A 14,763-nucleotide genomic window follows, 5' to 3' on the forward strand; every position below is an offset into this window, starting at 1 on the left:
TACAAAAGCAACTACCTGAAGACATCAGAGCATAAACAGAATCAAAGAAGCTCCTGTGGGAATGCATGCTTAAACAAGAGCAGCACTGTGATATGAGTCCCCATTCCTCCAACCTTGGTCAGGCTGGCATTTAGCAGTTCAGGAGTGAAGGCACTAATGGAAAAATCCAGTCTTTCCAGCCAGCAGAAATCAGAAAAGTGAAGCTGGGAAACTACCACTGAAACAAGTGGAGAAATCCTGGAAGGGAAGAGAGAGGAGACAGGGAAAGAATCCCTCAATTCAGACCACCCCTATCTCAGGCTCACCTCTGAGTCCTGCATACACATAACAGAACAAAGCAGCTCAGCTAAGAAAAAAATTTGAATTAAGACCAGAGTTGCTGCCCAAAGAAACAGAATTTGCACTTCAAGTCCAGCCAAAAACATTGTTTGCTAAATCAAAGGAAATAACGCCCAGTAGAAAAAAGTTAACGGAAATCAGAATCTTCTTAACTTCACATTCATAATATACAGGATGCAATCCAAATCAGCCTAACATATGAAAAATCAAGAAAATGGAGCACATTCTCATGAGAAAAGAAAATCTCATCTGACCCTGAGACAAACCAGATGTTGAAACTAATAGGGATGTCAAAGCAGCTATTTTAACTATCCCTGGTAAAGTGAAGTAAAATATGCTCATAATGAATAAAAATGAAAGAAAACTCAGCAGGGATATTTAAACAATGAAAAGAGTCAAATAGAAATTCTAGAACTGAAAAAACACAGTATGTGAAAATTTGAAATTATTGGATGAACTTAGTTATCAAATGAAGATGTCTGAAAGAGAGAGAAAGGCAAACTTGAAAATAAATCAATAAAATCATTTAAGTAGATGAACAGAGAGGAAAAGACAGGGAAAAAAAATGAAGAATGAACCATGAGATAATGCTAAATAAATATACAGGCAGTCTCAGGAGAAGAGGGCAGAAAAAATCATGATCAAAAGTTTCCCAAATTTGTTGAAAGGAATTTGCAGATTCAAGATGCTTTGCCAATACCAATCACAATACTCAGGAAGACTGACATTGAAACACACCTAGTAGAGCTATCAAGCCAAAGATGAAGAACAAAACTTGAAGGAAGTTTTAAAGGAAAAAAAAAAGAAGAAGAACAACAACAACAACAAAAAAGACAAAGGGAAAAAAATGGGCTTTGGGATAGAGTTCAGCGAAAGATCATTCAGTTGGCATGCTGGGTTTTGATCCCCGCAAGCTCACATGCGCGTACCCTCACACATACACACGAAAAACTTACAGGGCAATAGAACCTGAAGAACTGCAGTCTCACCAGAAACCATGAAAGCCAGAAAAATAATACCACTCAAAGAACACTTACTCCAGGGGAAAAAAAAATGTCATTTAGAGATGAAAGCAAAATAAAAACAATTTCAGTTGAAAGAGAACTAAGAAAATTCATTGCCAGCAGATCTGTACTGTTCAAAATGCTTATGGTAGTTCCTCAGACTGAAGGGTAAACATTTTAGATGAAAAGTGTTTTCTTTTTAATTTTTAAAATAAATCTGTTTAAAACAAAGACGTATGACACTGTCTTATGGGATTTAAAATATAGGGATATGTGATACACCAAGGGCAGAGCAGTGGTAGATATGTCTGTCTATATTTGCAAGTGTTCCATGTTTTAGTATTACAATGTTACCATGTTAACTGAAAAGTTAAGAATGAATGAATATCTATATCTATCTGTATGTGTATACACACACACACACACACACACACACACACACACATATATATATATAACAATTACTATTCAACCAGTAAAAAAAAAAAATGCAAAGAAACATAGCTGAAAAGCCAGTAAGAAAGTTTAAATGAAATTTTAAATATTCAAAGAATTTTAAAGGCAATTCATGAAAAACATCGGCTGAAAAAAGAGAGAAGACAAGTAAAAAAACAACAAAATGGTAGACCCACTCGAACATATCCTTTATGCTAGATAACCACGAATGGAACAATTCAACCAAAAGGCAGAGATTGTCAGAATGGAGTTTTAAAAACTACTATTTATAAGAGACACACTATAAACCCGAAGATAGAGGGGAAATTAGTGGGAAAAATATACTCTACAAATAGCAAGCATTAAAAAGGCTGGAATGGCCATACAAACATCTGACACGAATGGATTCCAAGATGCTTGAGTTGAATTGTGCCCTTAACAAGATATGTCTAAGTCCTAACCTCTGGTGCCCACGGATGTGACCTTATTCAGAAATAGGATCTTTGCTGATTTCATCAAATTACGAGGGGTTGTAGTGTATTACTGTGCATCTTAATCCAAAGATCAATGTCCTTATTATAAGAGGGAAACTAGACAGAGACCCAGAGATACCCTGGGACAGAGGCAGAGATTGAACTGATTCCTTTACAATCACAGACCCCAAGTACTGCAGAGGGCCACTGTAGCACAAAGAGCCAGGAAGGATGCTCCCCGGAGCCTTCAGAGGGAGAACAGTCCCTCTGCTTCTGGACTTTGCACAACACAATTGAAAAAGAATTCATTTCTGTTGGTTTAAATCACCCAATTTATGTGACTTTTAATAGTAGCCCTAGGAAACTTATGCAGAACTCAACAGGATTATCAGAGATAAAGAGGGTCATTTCCTTATAATAAAAGGGTCAATTGATTGAAGACATAACAATCATAAATGTGTATGCAACTAATAAATTTTCAAAGCACATTAAAAACCAGACATAAAGGGAGAAACTGAGAACCCCACTGTCTTAGAGATTTTAACAATCTTCTCTCAGAAATTTATACAATAACCAAGATAACAAAAAATCAGCAAAGACATAGAAGATATGAAACAAACAAACAAACAAACACTACCAAACACTACCAACCACATAAATATATAAAGGAAAGAACAGTTGTTACTCTTGGAACATTCCTTTCTGCTTTGTGCAATTTTCCTGATGTCCTCAATTATAGTCTTGGCCTTTCTTTTGATATACAACATATTTACCCTATTTCCCCCTCAAATTTGTGGTTGTAAATGTTTTTAACCTGCTTTAAAAATATCTTTCATCTTACGTCATTTCTGTAGTTATCATTTTATTTTACTCTTTTTTTTCTTGGCAGTCATTTTAAAGTCCTCTTTTTTAACCAATGTATAGCTCCCACAAATTTCTCTTTTTTTTTTTAAATTCATACTTCTTCTATTCTAGATTTCTAGCTTCCTTAGAATGACAGTGGCAAATACTTATAAGTGCTCTAAAATATACTGATTCTTTTAATCACTCACCACATCCCTATGAAGTAAATATTAGCATTTTTCCTATACTAAAGTTGAGGCCACAGAGCAGTTAAGTAACTCCCCCGAGTGACACCGCCAGTAAGTTGTGGAGCCAAATTCTAACCACGCAGTTGGGTTTTGTGTCTGTGCTCTTAAGGATCGGGATGTAGAATCTGCTGTCCCTCACTGTCAAGTGAAATATTGTTTCCTTTGTGAAAATTTCCTTCTTATCAACTTCTTCATTTTCCAGGGTCTTGATCATGCTGTCAGTTATATGTCATCCTTCATCAAATCACTTCTTGCTAACGGAGAGAGATTTGGAGATGCTCAAGTTGAAGTGAGAAGTGACTGAGCCATGAGCCACGGATGTTGGCAGCCAGAGGCGGGGACAAAGGAAATTCCTGGGGCGAAAGGGCCCTGCTGATGCCACTCAGTGTCACTGATTTCAGACTCCTGGCTTCCAGAAGGTGAGAAAATAAATTTCTGATTTTTAAGCCACTCAGTTTGTGATGATTGATTATAAAAGCCACAAAAAACTAACACCCCCATCCCTCAGCTACATGGTACAGGCTGTCCTTGTCACTGTCTTTACTTGACAGAGAGGGATAATTTTAGTATTTTGTTTTAAAAATGTTCATCATAACCCTATTGGGTGCTAGGTTTGGGGATAAACATCTGACACAGCATCTGTACTCTGGAAGAACTTGGGTCCGCAGTGGACAGAGCCAAGCAGGGCAATTTCAAAAAAAAAAAAAAAATATGGTGAAGTATGGATTGAGAGACTGGGGACTTCTACAGGATCCCACAGGAGGGTGTAAACTTAGAGAACCAAGGGTGGCCTCCTCAAGAAGGTGACGTTCAAACTGAGGCCAGCAGAGGCATCAAGAGTGAACCAGGCAAAGAGTGACATTCCTGGTATTGGGATGACCATGTACAAAGGCAGCTGGGATTCACCTCTCAGGTCCTTTGCCTCTTAAGCATCTTTTTTCTTTCAATTAATTTGTAAGAGTCACACAATATCTTCTCTTCTATGTGCTTCTGTACCACGGTAGTACTTTAAACAGTTTTACTAATAACCCAGTGGCTAACGGGCAATTTTAATATAATGAGCTTCCTTGTTTTCTCCTCTTATGGTGTTCTTCAGTAGATCAGCCCTGGAGTCAGGCATGGGAGATCTAGTTCCCATGATAGTAAAAATGGCCTAATCTCACCATTCTGCTAGATGGCTAACTCTCTGTGGGTAGGAATGGACTCTCCCGTCTCACTTGGATCTCTCCCTGGCCTTTGGGCCAGGAACTGTACATAGAAGGCAAGAGGAAAATGTGTATCAACAGCTGTGCCATCTTTATCAAGCGAGAGGCCACGTTTAGGTCCACGTCCTACGCAGCTCTTAGTTAATGAGTCCTTTGTCAGTGTGTAATAGGAGATTTGAAGGTGTTTGTTCCCTACTCCCATCAACATCATCATTATGTGATTTGTGCTGTATTCAAAGAGCAACACAAAAATTTGGAGACCATGTCTCATGTTTATTTTGGACTTGCCAAACATCTTTGAAGGTCAGAAGAACAGTTTGATAACAAGGGAAATCAAAAATTTGAATATATTTTTAAGCTTTCTTCTTTCAGAAATGAAGGCAGTAGGGGAAGGATACAGAAGCTCAGGAAATGGCTGGCTGTGTAGACAAGATGGTCTCACTTCAGAGTACAGCTGAATACATAGAGCAAACCTCTTCTCCCTCCCTCATTTGACAAACATTGGGTTGGCTGAGTTACATAGCCAGCTCTGCTTCAGAAGGTCTCTGTTTATCTTTGTAAGGACAATTAAGTGGCAGGAATGTGTAATTTAGTGAAGCATTGCCAAAACAAACAGCTCTCTGAAAACGTTAGGCAGAAGTGGCTATTGTTGCTGGTGCTTCTGGGAGAGTCAGAAACCACTTGCTAATAGCTTGATTCCATTTCTCTGCAGACAGGCTGATCCTGTTGCGGAAGAGGGACCATGTGGTCTTCTGGTTAGAGAGAAGTCCTGGAAGCCCGAATAGGCCCGCATCTTACAACATAGCTGAGCCACTGACTCACTGCCTAACCTGGGTTACATCGCTTAACCTCATGGGGCTTGTTGTCCACCCAGCTGGAAAATTTGGTAAGAAGTGAGGTTGGACTGAAAATCATTTGTGGTGCAGCCTAGTTGTTTTTCCACAGGGTACAGGAGGAGACTGACAGGCCTGACTGAAGGCAAGCCCAGTGGACTCTAGTCAGTAAAGGTAGGCCTCAGAAGATACGAGAGTTGGTTCAGGCTGGCGCAAGTATTCTATAAAGAAATCTTCTCCTCTCTGCTGAACTGACATATATGTATTTCTAACTCTGTCCCCATTAGGCCTCAGTCCATAATGCTAGTTCTCTGTAAACGGATACTGGTTGGATGAAGATTCCCAGTTCACAGTGACTGTCACCCCATGCAAGGCAAGTACTCTGCATTATCTGATGTCTTCCTTGCTACAGGAAACAGCAGAATCTCCAGGGACTTAAGAGTTAGAGGGGCTCTGCTGATTTAAGAGCTAGTTGGAAGGAAATGAGAAGCAAGGCTAAGAATTTACATAAAACACTATGAACCTGAATGTAAAGATGATCAATTAAAAACTAGTAAATGAAAAGAGAAAACACGTTGAGGAAGAGAATGTTTATCATAATAGAAAATTGAAAATTAATTCTAAAGACATTAAAAGCTGTCCCAGAGATGTTGGATTCGGATTCTAGGGTATAGAGTTTTGATTATTTTGTCAGTGCAGATAGGACTTTGAAGGTGAGACTTCTGATAAAACCCACAAAAGTCCAGATAGCGATTTACTCTAAACCATGAAGGGAATTTCCAAAGGGCCTGGGAAACTGATCATTATGCTTGAATTGACTATTTTATTCCCAAGGTCAATAATACTTGGTTTGTGTTTAAAATTGATGGGAGGGGAGGGGAGGGAAGGGGAAGGGAGGAAGGGAAGAACAGCTGAATAAAATAGACATTATTATTGCTGTATGTATATACATGATGTATGACCAATGTGATTCTGCAACCTGTACACTCAGAAAAATGAGAAATTACACCCCATTTGATTCAAATGTATGATATGTCAAGATCATTGTACTGTCATGTGTAACTAATAAAAAAATTATATTTTAGTTAGGCTAGCCCTTAATAGGTCAAGAGAGTTGTTTAGGGGCAAATAAATCATTAGGTGGGGAGCAGAAATAACAAGACAGAAGTGGTTGTTCACTGTCTAACTGCTGTCCACAAATCTATAGACACCATCTGAAAGACTTGAGCATTTTTAGCATTTTTATCGTCTTATCACTCATGAAAACTTTCATCTTGTAACAGTGGCTAAGAAGACCCTCAGTACCCATTTGAAATGTGTTCACCTCTTGGTGATTCTGGACAGGTTTTCAGGAATTGGCTCAATGTTTGAAGCCCTTGAGTCTTCCATAGGAGGGTATGTGGTTCTAGCATTACTTCCAAAGAATTGAGAGGAAAACATCGCCAGCATCCTAGGGTTAATGAGATTAATGGAATGATAAGAAATTAAGAATGAGAATAAGAAGATAAATTCAAAAGAAGCCAAAAGAGCTGGGCCTGGTGGTGGCACATGCCTGCAATCCCAGTGGCTTGGGAGGATGAGACAGGAGGATCATGAGTTCAAAGCCAGCCTCAGCAAAATAAGCAACTCAGTAATACCCTGTCTCTAAATAAAATACAAAATAGGACTGGAGATGTGGCTCAGTGGTTGAGTGCCTCTGAGTTCAATCTCCCCTATGCCCCTTCAAAAACAATAAGTGAAAAAAATAAATCCTTAATAGTAGTATATTGAGCCTAACTTACCTGGTTTACTTATGTGATTGACAACTGCCTGTCATTTATTCTTTCATTTAGCAAACATTCACATCTGGCCATCAACTTGCAAAGCCCTGCCATAGGCACAGATCAAAATTTGAAGATAACAGGTAACATGGCAATCTGAAATACATAATATATGTGCACATGCACAAAATATCTACATTTCTTGTTAATATACACATGCCAAGTTAGTACCTTAGAACAAAATTTAATGGGCATTTTGCTTTTAAAATGGGGGAATAATTTATTTAAATAAAATACAATTGATAAGGATAGGAAGAATTCATGACAAAAATTGTACCATAGATTAAAGACCAGAGGATTGAGAATGCAAGGTATATTGTGTAGACAGTAGTAGGTGCAAGAAGGTCCATTTAAGGAAATGTAGGATTCAATAATAGTAAAATTGAGTTAATTTCTTTTGAAAAAATAAGAGACACAGAATAGCCAAAGCAATCCTTAGCAAGAAGAGTGAAGCAGGAGACATCACAATACCAGAGCTTAAACTATACTACAGAGACAAAGTAACAAAAAGCATGCTATTGGCACTAAAATGGACACCAGACCAATGGTATACAATAGAAAACACAGAGACAAATCCACATGAATACAGTTATCTCATGCAAGACAAAGTCACCAAAAACATTCATTGGAGAAAAGAAAGCCAATTCAACAAATGGTGCTGGGAAAATTGGAAATCCATATGTAGCAAAATAAAATTAAACCCCTACCTCTCATCCTGCACAAAAACAAACTCAAAGTGGGTCAAAGATAAGACACTACAACTGAGACCTTTTGCCTAATAGAAGAAAAAGTAGAATCAAATAATTACCATGTCAGCTTAGGAACTAACTTCCTTAACAAGACTGTTAAAGTGTAAGAAATAAAATTAAGAATCAATACATAGGATGGATTCAAATTAAAAAGCTTCTTCTCAGCAAAAGAAATAATCAATAATGTGAAGAGAGAGCCTGCAGAATGGGAGAAAATCTTTATCACACAAACTTCAGATAGAGCATTAATCTTCAAGATATATAAAGAACTAAAAAAACTCAACATCAAAAAAACAAAAACCCAATCAATAAATGAGCTAAGGAACTGAACAGACACTTCACAAAAGAAAAAATACAATTGATCAACAAACATATGAAAAAATGTTCATCATCTCTAGCCATTAAAGAAATGCACATCAAAACTACTCTATTTCATCTCATGCCAGTCAGAATGGCAATTATCAAGAATACAAGCAACAATAAATATTGGCAAGGATGTGGAGGAAAAGGTACATTCATACATTGTTGGTAGGACTGCAAATTGGTGCAACTATTATGGAAAGCAGTATGGAGATTCCTTGGAAAACTTAGAATGGAACCACGATTTGACCCAGCTATCCCCACTCCTCAGTTCATACCCAAAGGACTTAAAATTAGCATACTACAGTGATGCAGCCACATCAATGTTTATAGCAGCTCAATTCACAATAGCCAAACTATGGAACTAACCTAGATGTCCTTCAACAGATAAATGGATAAAGAAAATGTGATATATATACACAATAGAGTATTACTCATTTTTAAAGAAGAATGAAATTATGGCATTTGCTGGTAAATACATGGAACTGGAGAATATTATGCTAAGTGAAATAAGCCAATTCCAAAAAACTGAAGGCTGAATGTTTTCTCTGATATAAGCATGCTAATTCACAATAAGGTGGGAGGGCTAGGGAAGAATAGGGGTACTTTGGATTAAGCAAAGGGGAGTGAAGTGAGGGGAGGGGATATTGGGATAGAAAGGATAGTAGAATGAATCTGACATTGTTACCCTATGTACATATATGAGTACATGACCGGTGTAATTCCACATCATGTACAACCAGAAAAATGATAAGTTATACTTCATTTATGTATGATGTGTCAAAGAGCATTCTACTATCATGTAGAATAATTAGATCAAAGAAAAAAATATATATCACTAAAAAAATTCTTGAATGATAGACTTCTTCCTAAAGGAATGGGAGTAACTGAGTGATTAAGCTATCAATTTCTTTGATAACCATTGCTGTAGTACCTCATATGTGCCAAGTTCTTTGCTGGAATTCAGAAATTCAGGAAAAAATAAGATAGTGTTCCTGCATTTGGGGTACGTACATCTGAGTGGGGAAATCTCTATAAACAAATAATAGACCAAATTATTGTGTAGTGGTATACCCTTAGACTGAAGATAATAAGAACTTTAAATAAATATCTAAGCCTAGTAAGTTGAGTTTTTTATCACAATTGTATGTGTCAGAAGTTGTAAGAATGTTTTTAGTATATTCTGGGATTAAACAAATATACAGAATAATAGGACCATATTTCTCATTGTCCAAGAGAGGTAGATTGCATTAGAATTGGAGGTAACACTATGAACTTACTTCAGGCATATATAAATAAATATATTTTATCTATTTTATCTATTCTTGGGTTTTCTAAACAGTAATAAGAAACAGATGTATAGCTAATATATACATATGTCTGAAGATGTATAGATATAGAAATGAAATATACCTACATGAATATAGGTGTATGTATACATTTGTGTATACAGATGTCTATTTCTAATGCTTACTTGGAAGATCTAGAAGCTCTAATATCCTCATAGTAATGGGCACATCTGATGTCCAGATATTCATTTCCAAATACCACCCATTCTCCACCAAAGAAATAAGGACCATATGGAGAATGGATGATCTCATGGCTAGTGAAGGAAAGTTCAAGACGAATCTAGAATATTTTCTTGTGCAATAAATTAAGAAAATTCTCAAAGAATAAGGACACCAAAGAAAATTTGAAGTGTCTACCATTGCCACATTTTGGATAATTTGAGTATCAAAATAAATAATATTTACAAATAACCTATTAAATAAAATGGGAATCTATAAGTTCATAATGGTATAAATGAATGAATGAGGGAGAAAGCTGTTACTTTATAGAATACCATGAAACATGGTAGGAATAAAAGAGCTTTAAAAGTCACAAACATCTTTGTAATGATTGATGCAGCAGATCAATAGATGCTAGAACTAGTTAGCAAAGTTTGAGAAGACAGTTATCTTCTTAACATCAAAATATCGTTTCTTATGATACATATTGATAACAAAGGGAAATGATGAATTTAAAAAGGAGAAACTGGCAAACAAACACTTTCTGATCCTTGTATTGCAGCTCAACATTCCCAGTTTTGGGACAGACTAGACACCGTGTGTCTACTGAGTAAGCAGGACTTGACATGTCATCATGAGGCTCCTCAAAAACGTTTCAGCTCACTGTTGTCCTGAGCCAACTCACACATCCCTGGGTTATATTTTCCTCTTTCAAGTTCTCATATTACACGGGGAATATTTCTAGTACTGTGTTTATTATATACAGAATAAAATGTATTAATTGGATTTGCATCCTCAAGGACTGTGGTTCTTAGGGCCAGGGACAGATTATTATCTTCCTGAACTCTATACCATCTTCCTACATATGACTCTATAATCACATCTATTAAACTATTTCAGGTACTTAGTTACATGACTTTTTCTCTTGTTTTAGTGAGAAAATCCAATGGTGGCTTAAACAAGAAAGCCCCTTCATTGCCCTATAGAAAATTAGGTTTGGACGTAGGCAGTGGCATAGCAATTCAGTGATGTTGGCACTAGTGGGCATCTCAATGACAACCAGGTATCTCCATCTCAAGAAAGCTGCCATAGCTCCAAACACCATGGTCTGTCCTTAATGGGGGTCCCAAGAAGTAGGGGTGCCTTTTATCATGAGAAAAATTCTTCCCTAAATTCCCAGTAGACTTCCAATTAAGTTTCAATCACATGCTCACTCCTCAATAAATTAAAAATCATTCCCTCTGGGCAGATGCACCACTATCTAAACAAAATTGAGATTCTGATAACAAGAAAGGTGGGGTTCTATTGAATAGGCATCACTAGGGCCAGCCATTCTCCTCCATTAGAATGTAACTTCTTGAATTTCAGAGACTGATTCTTATTCATTTTCCTTTTGTACATCCACAGTATAGCACAACACCTGACAAGAGGTGCTCAGTAAATATTTGTTGAAAAAAATGGACATGACCAAGTATGGAATATTTTAAAAATAATAACCATGGAGAAGTCACAAATTTATAGAATTTTACAGATTCTTATAATCTCAGATCCTGGCTGCTAACTCTCAACTCCCCTCACTCGAGATAAATAGAAGAGAAGCATGAAATCCTAAAGGGTTTTCATTTTGGGGTGGCTAATCTAGGGTTAGTAAGATCAAACATGAGAACTTGATAGCAGAGAGGCTGGTGCATCTGTTGAAAAGCTTTGCATTTTAAAATATCAACAGTTGAGCTTACACATAGCAAGAATTGGACAAGGAGGCAGGCTTCAGGCGTCGCCTATGAAGTCACTGAAGACTCAGCTGTCAGTTCCAGGCTCACACAACCGGAGGAGACAAAAGAAACTAGCTCTTGTTTTTAGGACCAAGGAAATCCTTTTTCAGGGCACATGCTAGAGGTTCTTTTTTTAAAAAAATTCTTACATACATGACAATAATGGAGTGCATTACATTCATAATTATCCATTCACAGCACAATTTTTCATAACTCTGTATATAAAATATGTTCATGCCAAATTATGCAATTATACATGAGCTCTCTTATTTTTTTGCATACAATTCTTACTACACCTTTATACCACAATTTGTCATATCTCTGTTTGTATATAAGGTATGTTGACACCAAGTTCACATCTTCATACATGTATTTTGTATAATGATGACCATCTTTTTCCACCATCCTAGCTATTCCCCTTCTCCCTCCCTTTCCCTCCCATCCCTACTCCCTATCTAGAGGTAATTTTCCTCCCATGCTCTCCCTCCCTGCCCCACTTTGAGTCACCCCCCTTATATCAGAGAAAACATTCAGCATTTGTTTTTTGGGGATTGGATGCTAGAGGTTGTAACCTGGCAGATTTGGTCACATCCCCTTTCCTAAACTAGGAAAGGAAGCAGGATTCATCAGTATGACCTGGTTAGAGTAACTATTCAGAGTGGGATGGATGTTGGAGAGAAAATTATATGGCTACGCGTCTGGGTCAGGAGTTGGTGCCACAGAGTAGGTTAAGAGGTTTCAAAACTTGAACTTTTTATTGACTATGGCAAATAATTGTTATGACAGTAGGATGTAAGAGAGATTTTGAAGAAAGGAATCATTAATTTAATACAGGAGAGGGGGATCAAGTGAGAGGGAAGAATCAGAAAGGCTTTTGAGGTTGAATTTCTTTTCAAAATTGATCTATAGCAACAAGACAAAGAAGAGGAGCCACTTACTATTTCCAGAAAGTTGGAAACTATTCCCAGCCTTAAAGTTCAGTTGTGGTTAACAATGAACAAACAAACAAAACTCAAAGTAACCAGCAGAATGCAGGACCCAGAGCATTTTATTATGTGGTTTGAAAGGGGTCAGGTCAGCAAAGAACACATATACAACAAATTCCTCGGGTGGCCTCCAACCACTTTATCTTCCAGAAGTCTGAAAAAGTGATAAGGACAAGTTATCCTACCCCTAATTTTGATCAATCAGGACAAACTAGTTGGATAAGAGCAGAGCCAATAGGGAGAAAGTAACCGCTTCAGATTTTGAGAAAATGGAGGAAAAGTAGCAGCTTAGTAAGTCATTATTACCAGGGGCACAATTTTCAAAGTTTAGCATAAAAAAAAACAAACAAAGAAACCAAAAAACCAATAAAATAGAAGGTTGGTAAATGTAGAGGAGGAAAGGTTTGTTTTGGCTAACAGTTTCACAGGTTCAGTCCCTGGCTGGCCAACTCCATAGCTCCTGACATCAAAGAAGCAGCAAGAGAGCTCTGCTCACCAAGGACAAAATAAAACTCCCAAAGCACATCCCCAGTGACTACTTCCATAATTCCATTTTCAGGTAATTCTCCTAGATGTGCATAGAAAGTTCAACCAGGAGAGAAAATCTGAAATCTCCTGTCCTCACCAAGCCTGCCCCTACTTATCTCCCCAAATGTAACAACTGGAATGTTTCAGAAAAACATTCCATAAGGTTTTTTTAAGTTAAATGCTAAAAAGATGCACAAAAAAAAATTAGAGATCTATCAGAATTAGAAGTTTAAATACAATATAAACTGATGACAGAAACAAAATAGCACATATTTAATTTCCCCCTTTCCTCCTTTCATCTTTTTATATTTCTTATCTCCTCATCTTTTTCTTTATGTCTTTTTTCCCCCCATCATGTAGGAAGACTGAAGCTTCTGGCCTGAGAGAACCGAAGATCTAGCCAAGAGAAGAGCTGGCCCACCTCCCTGGCGGATCTGAATGAATCAACTTGGGGCCATGGTGAATTTATCTGGGGGAGCCGGGAAGACCCAGCGATGACATAATGGAAATGCTTCTCAGTATGTTAAAGGAATCTTGGCAATGGAAGGGAATCAGTTTCCAGTTTCCAAAAGATGGGTCAATGTGGATGCCCAAGTAACAGTCACTGCAAATGGAACTTGAGCAAACATCTAGAATCAGTTATTAAAGATGTGAGTGACAGGACAAGAAGATTTAGAGAGCCAAGTTGCCCTAGACCAACCTCATCCTCTTTTCTGACAGGCTTGCTAAAACAGAATCAATAAGGAAACCTGTGGACAGGATGGGTCCAGATTTCAAGAGATAGTGGACAATTATATTCTTGCGGAAAAGTGGAGAATATGGTCTCAGTGCAAAGAGATGCATGTGGCTTTCTAACTAGCAGGGCCAGCATAGGCAAAGGGTACTGAAGACTGGTCCACTTTGACCAATAGTAGGATCTGGAAAGTGGTGTCCAGGGAGGTATCATCTAACCTCATCTCACTTAACAAGGACGTGGATGGCAGATGATTTGGGCCTTATCTGACAAACTTTCTTTTTTAAGAGAGAAAATTTTAAAATTCCAAGTGTAAATAAAATATGATTTTCTTAAAATTTAATATCCTATTGATTTTTGTCAAGATAAAATCTTCAGAGTTCCTTGTGTTAGACTTATTTCAAAAATGGCTATAATCATTCACCCCTTCCTATGCATACATCCATTGAAACAAGGCCTTGCCATATCTCTCGAAACTAGGTGGTCTATGTCCCTATCCTTTTACTCTGAAGTGGCCTTGTGATTTTTTCTGGCCATTACAATGTGGCAGAAGTGATGGTATAGGAGTTCCAAACTTGGTTTGATGTGGCCATCTCTCTCTCTCTGGCAGCGTCCTATGAACGAGCCCAGGCTAGCCTGCTGCATGATGAGAAGCACATCACCTCCACACCCATCTGTCAGCCAACCAACTGCCAGCATAGGAGGAAGGCCATCCAAGACCTGTGGATCCCTGCCTGTCACCTGACCCCTGACACAAGACCAAGCCCCGTAGTGATCAGACAGGCCTGGGCCAGTTCAGCAGAACTTCACAGCTGCCTGGCTTATGAACAATAATAAAGACTTACTGTCTGAAGCCCTGGGATTTGGAGGTGGTTTGTTATGTAGCAAAAAAAGGCCATTGTTGCAGCCCACATGTGCTGTCCTGCT

At 37.8% G+C, this 14,763-nt stretch overlaps 1 long non-coding RNA gene across 1 annotated transcript; it reads left to right on the forward strand.

The window, feature by feature from the left end:
• Nucleotides 1–5,289: 5,289 nt before the first annotated feature.
• Nucleotides 5,290–13,910, forward strand: LOC308653559. Its single transcript, XR_014023071.1, has 3 exons — nt 5,290–5,554; nt 5,668–5,757; nt 13,468–13,910. It is a non-coding gene; the product is annotated as an uncharacterized lncRNA (long non-coding RNA).
• Nucleotides 13,911–14,763: the final 853 nt, after the last annotated feature.

Source organism: Spermophilus citellus (genome assembly GCF_964194105.1).
Source record: "Spermophilus citellus genome assembly, chromosome: 1".
Lineage (NCBI taxonomy): Eukaryota > Metazoa > Chordata > Mammalia > Rodentia > Sciuridae > Spermophilus > Spermophilus citellus.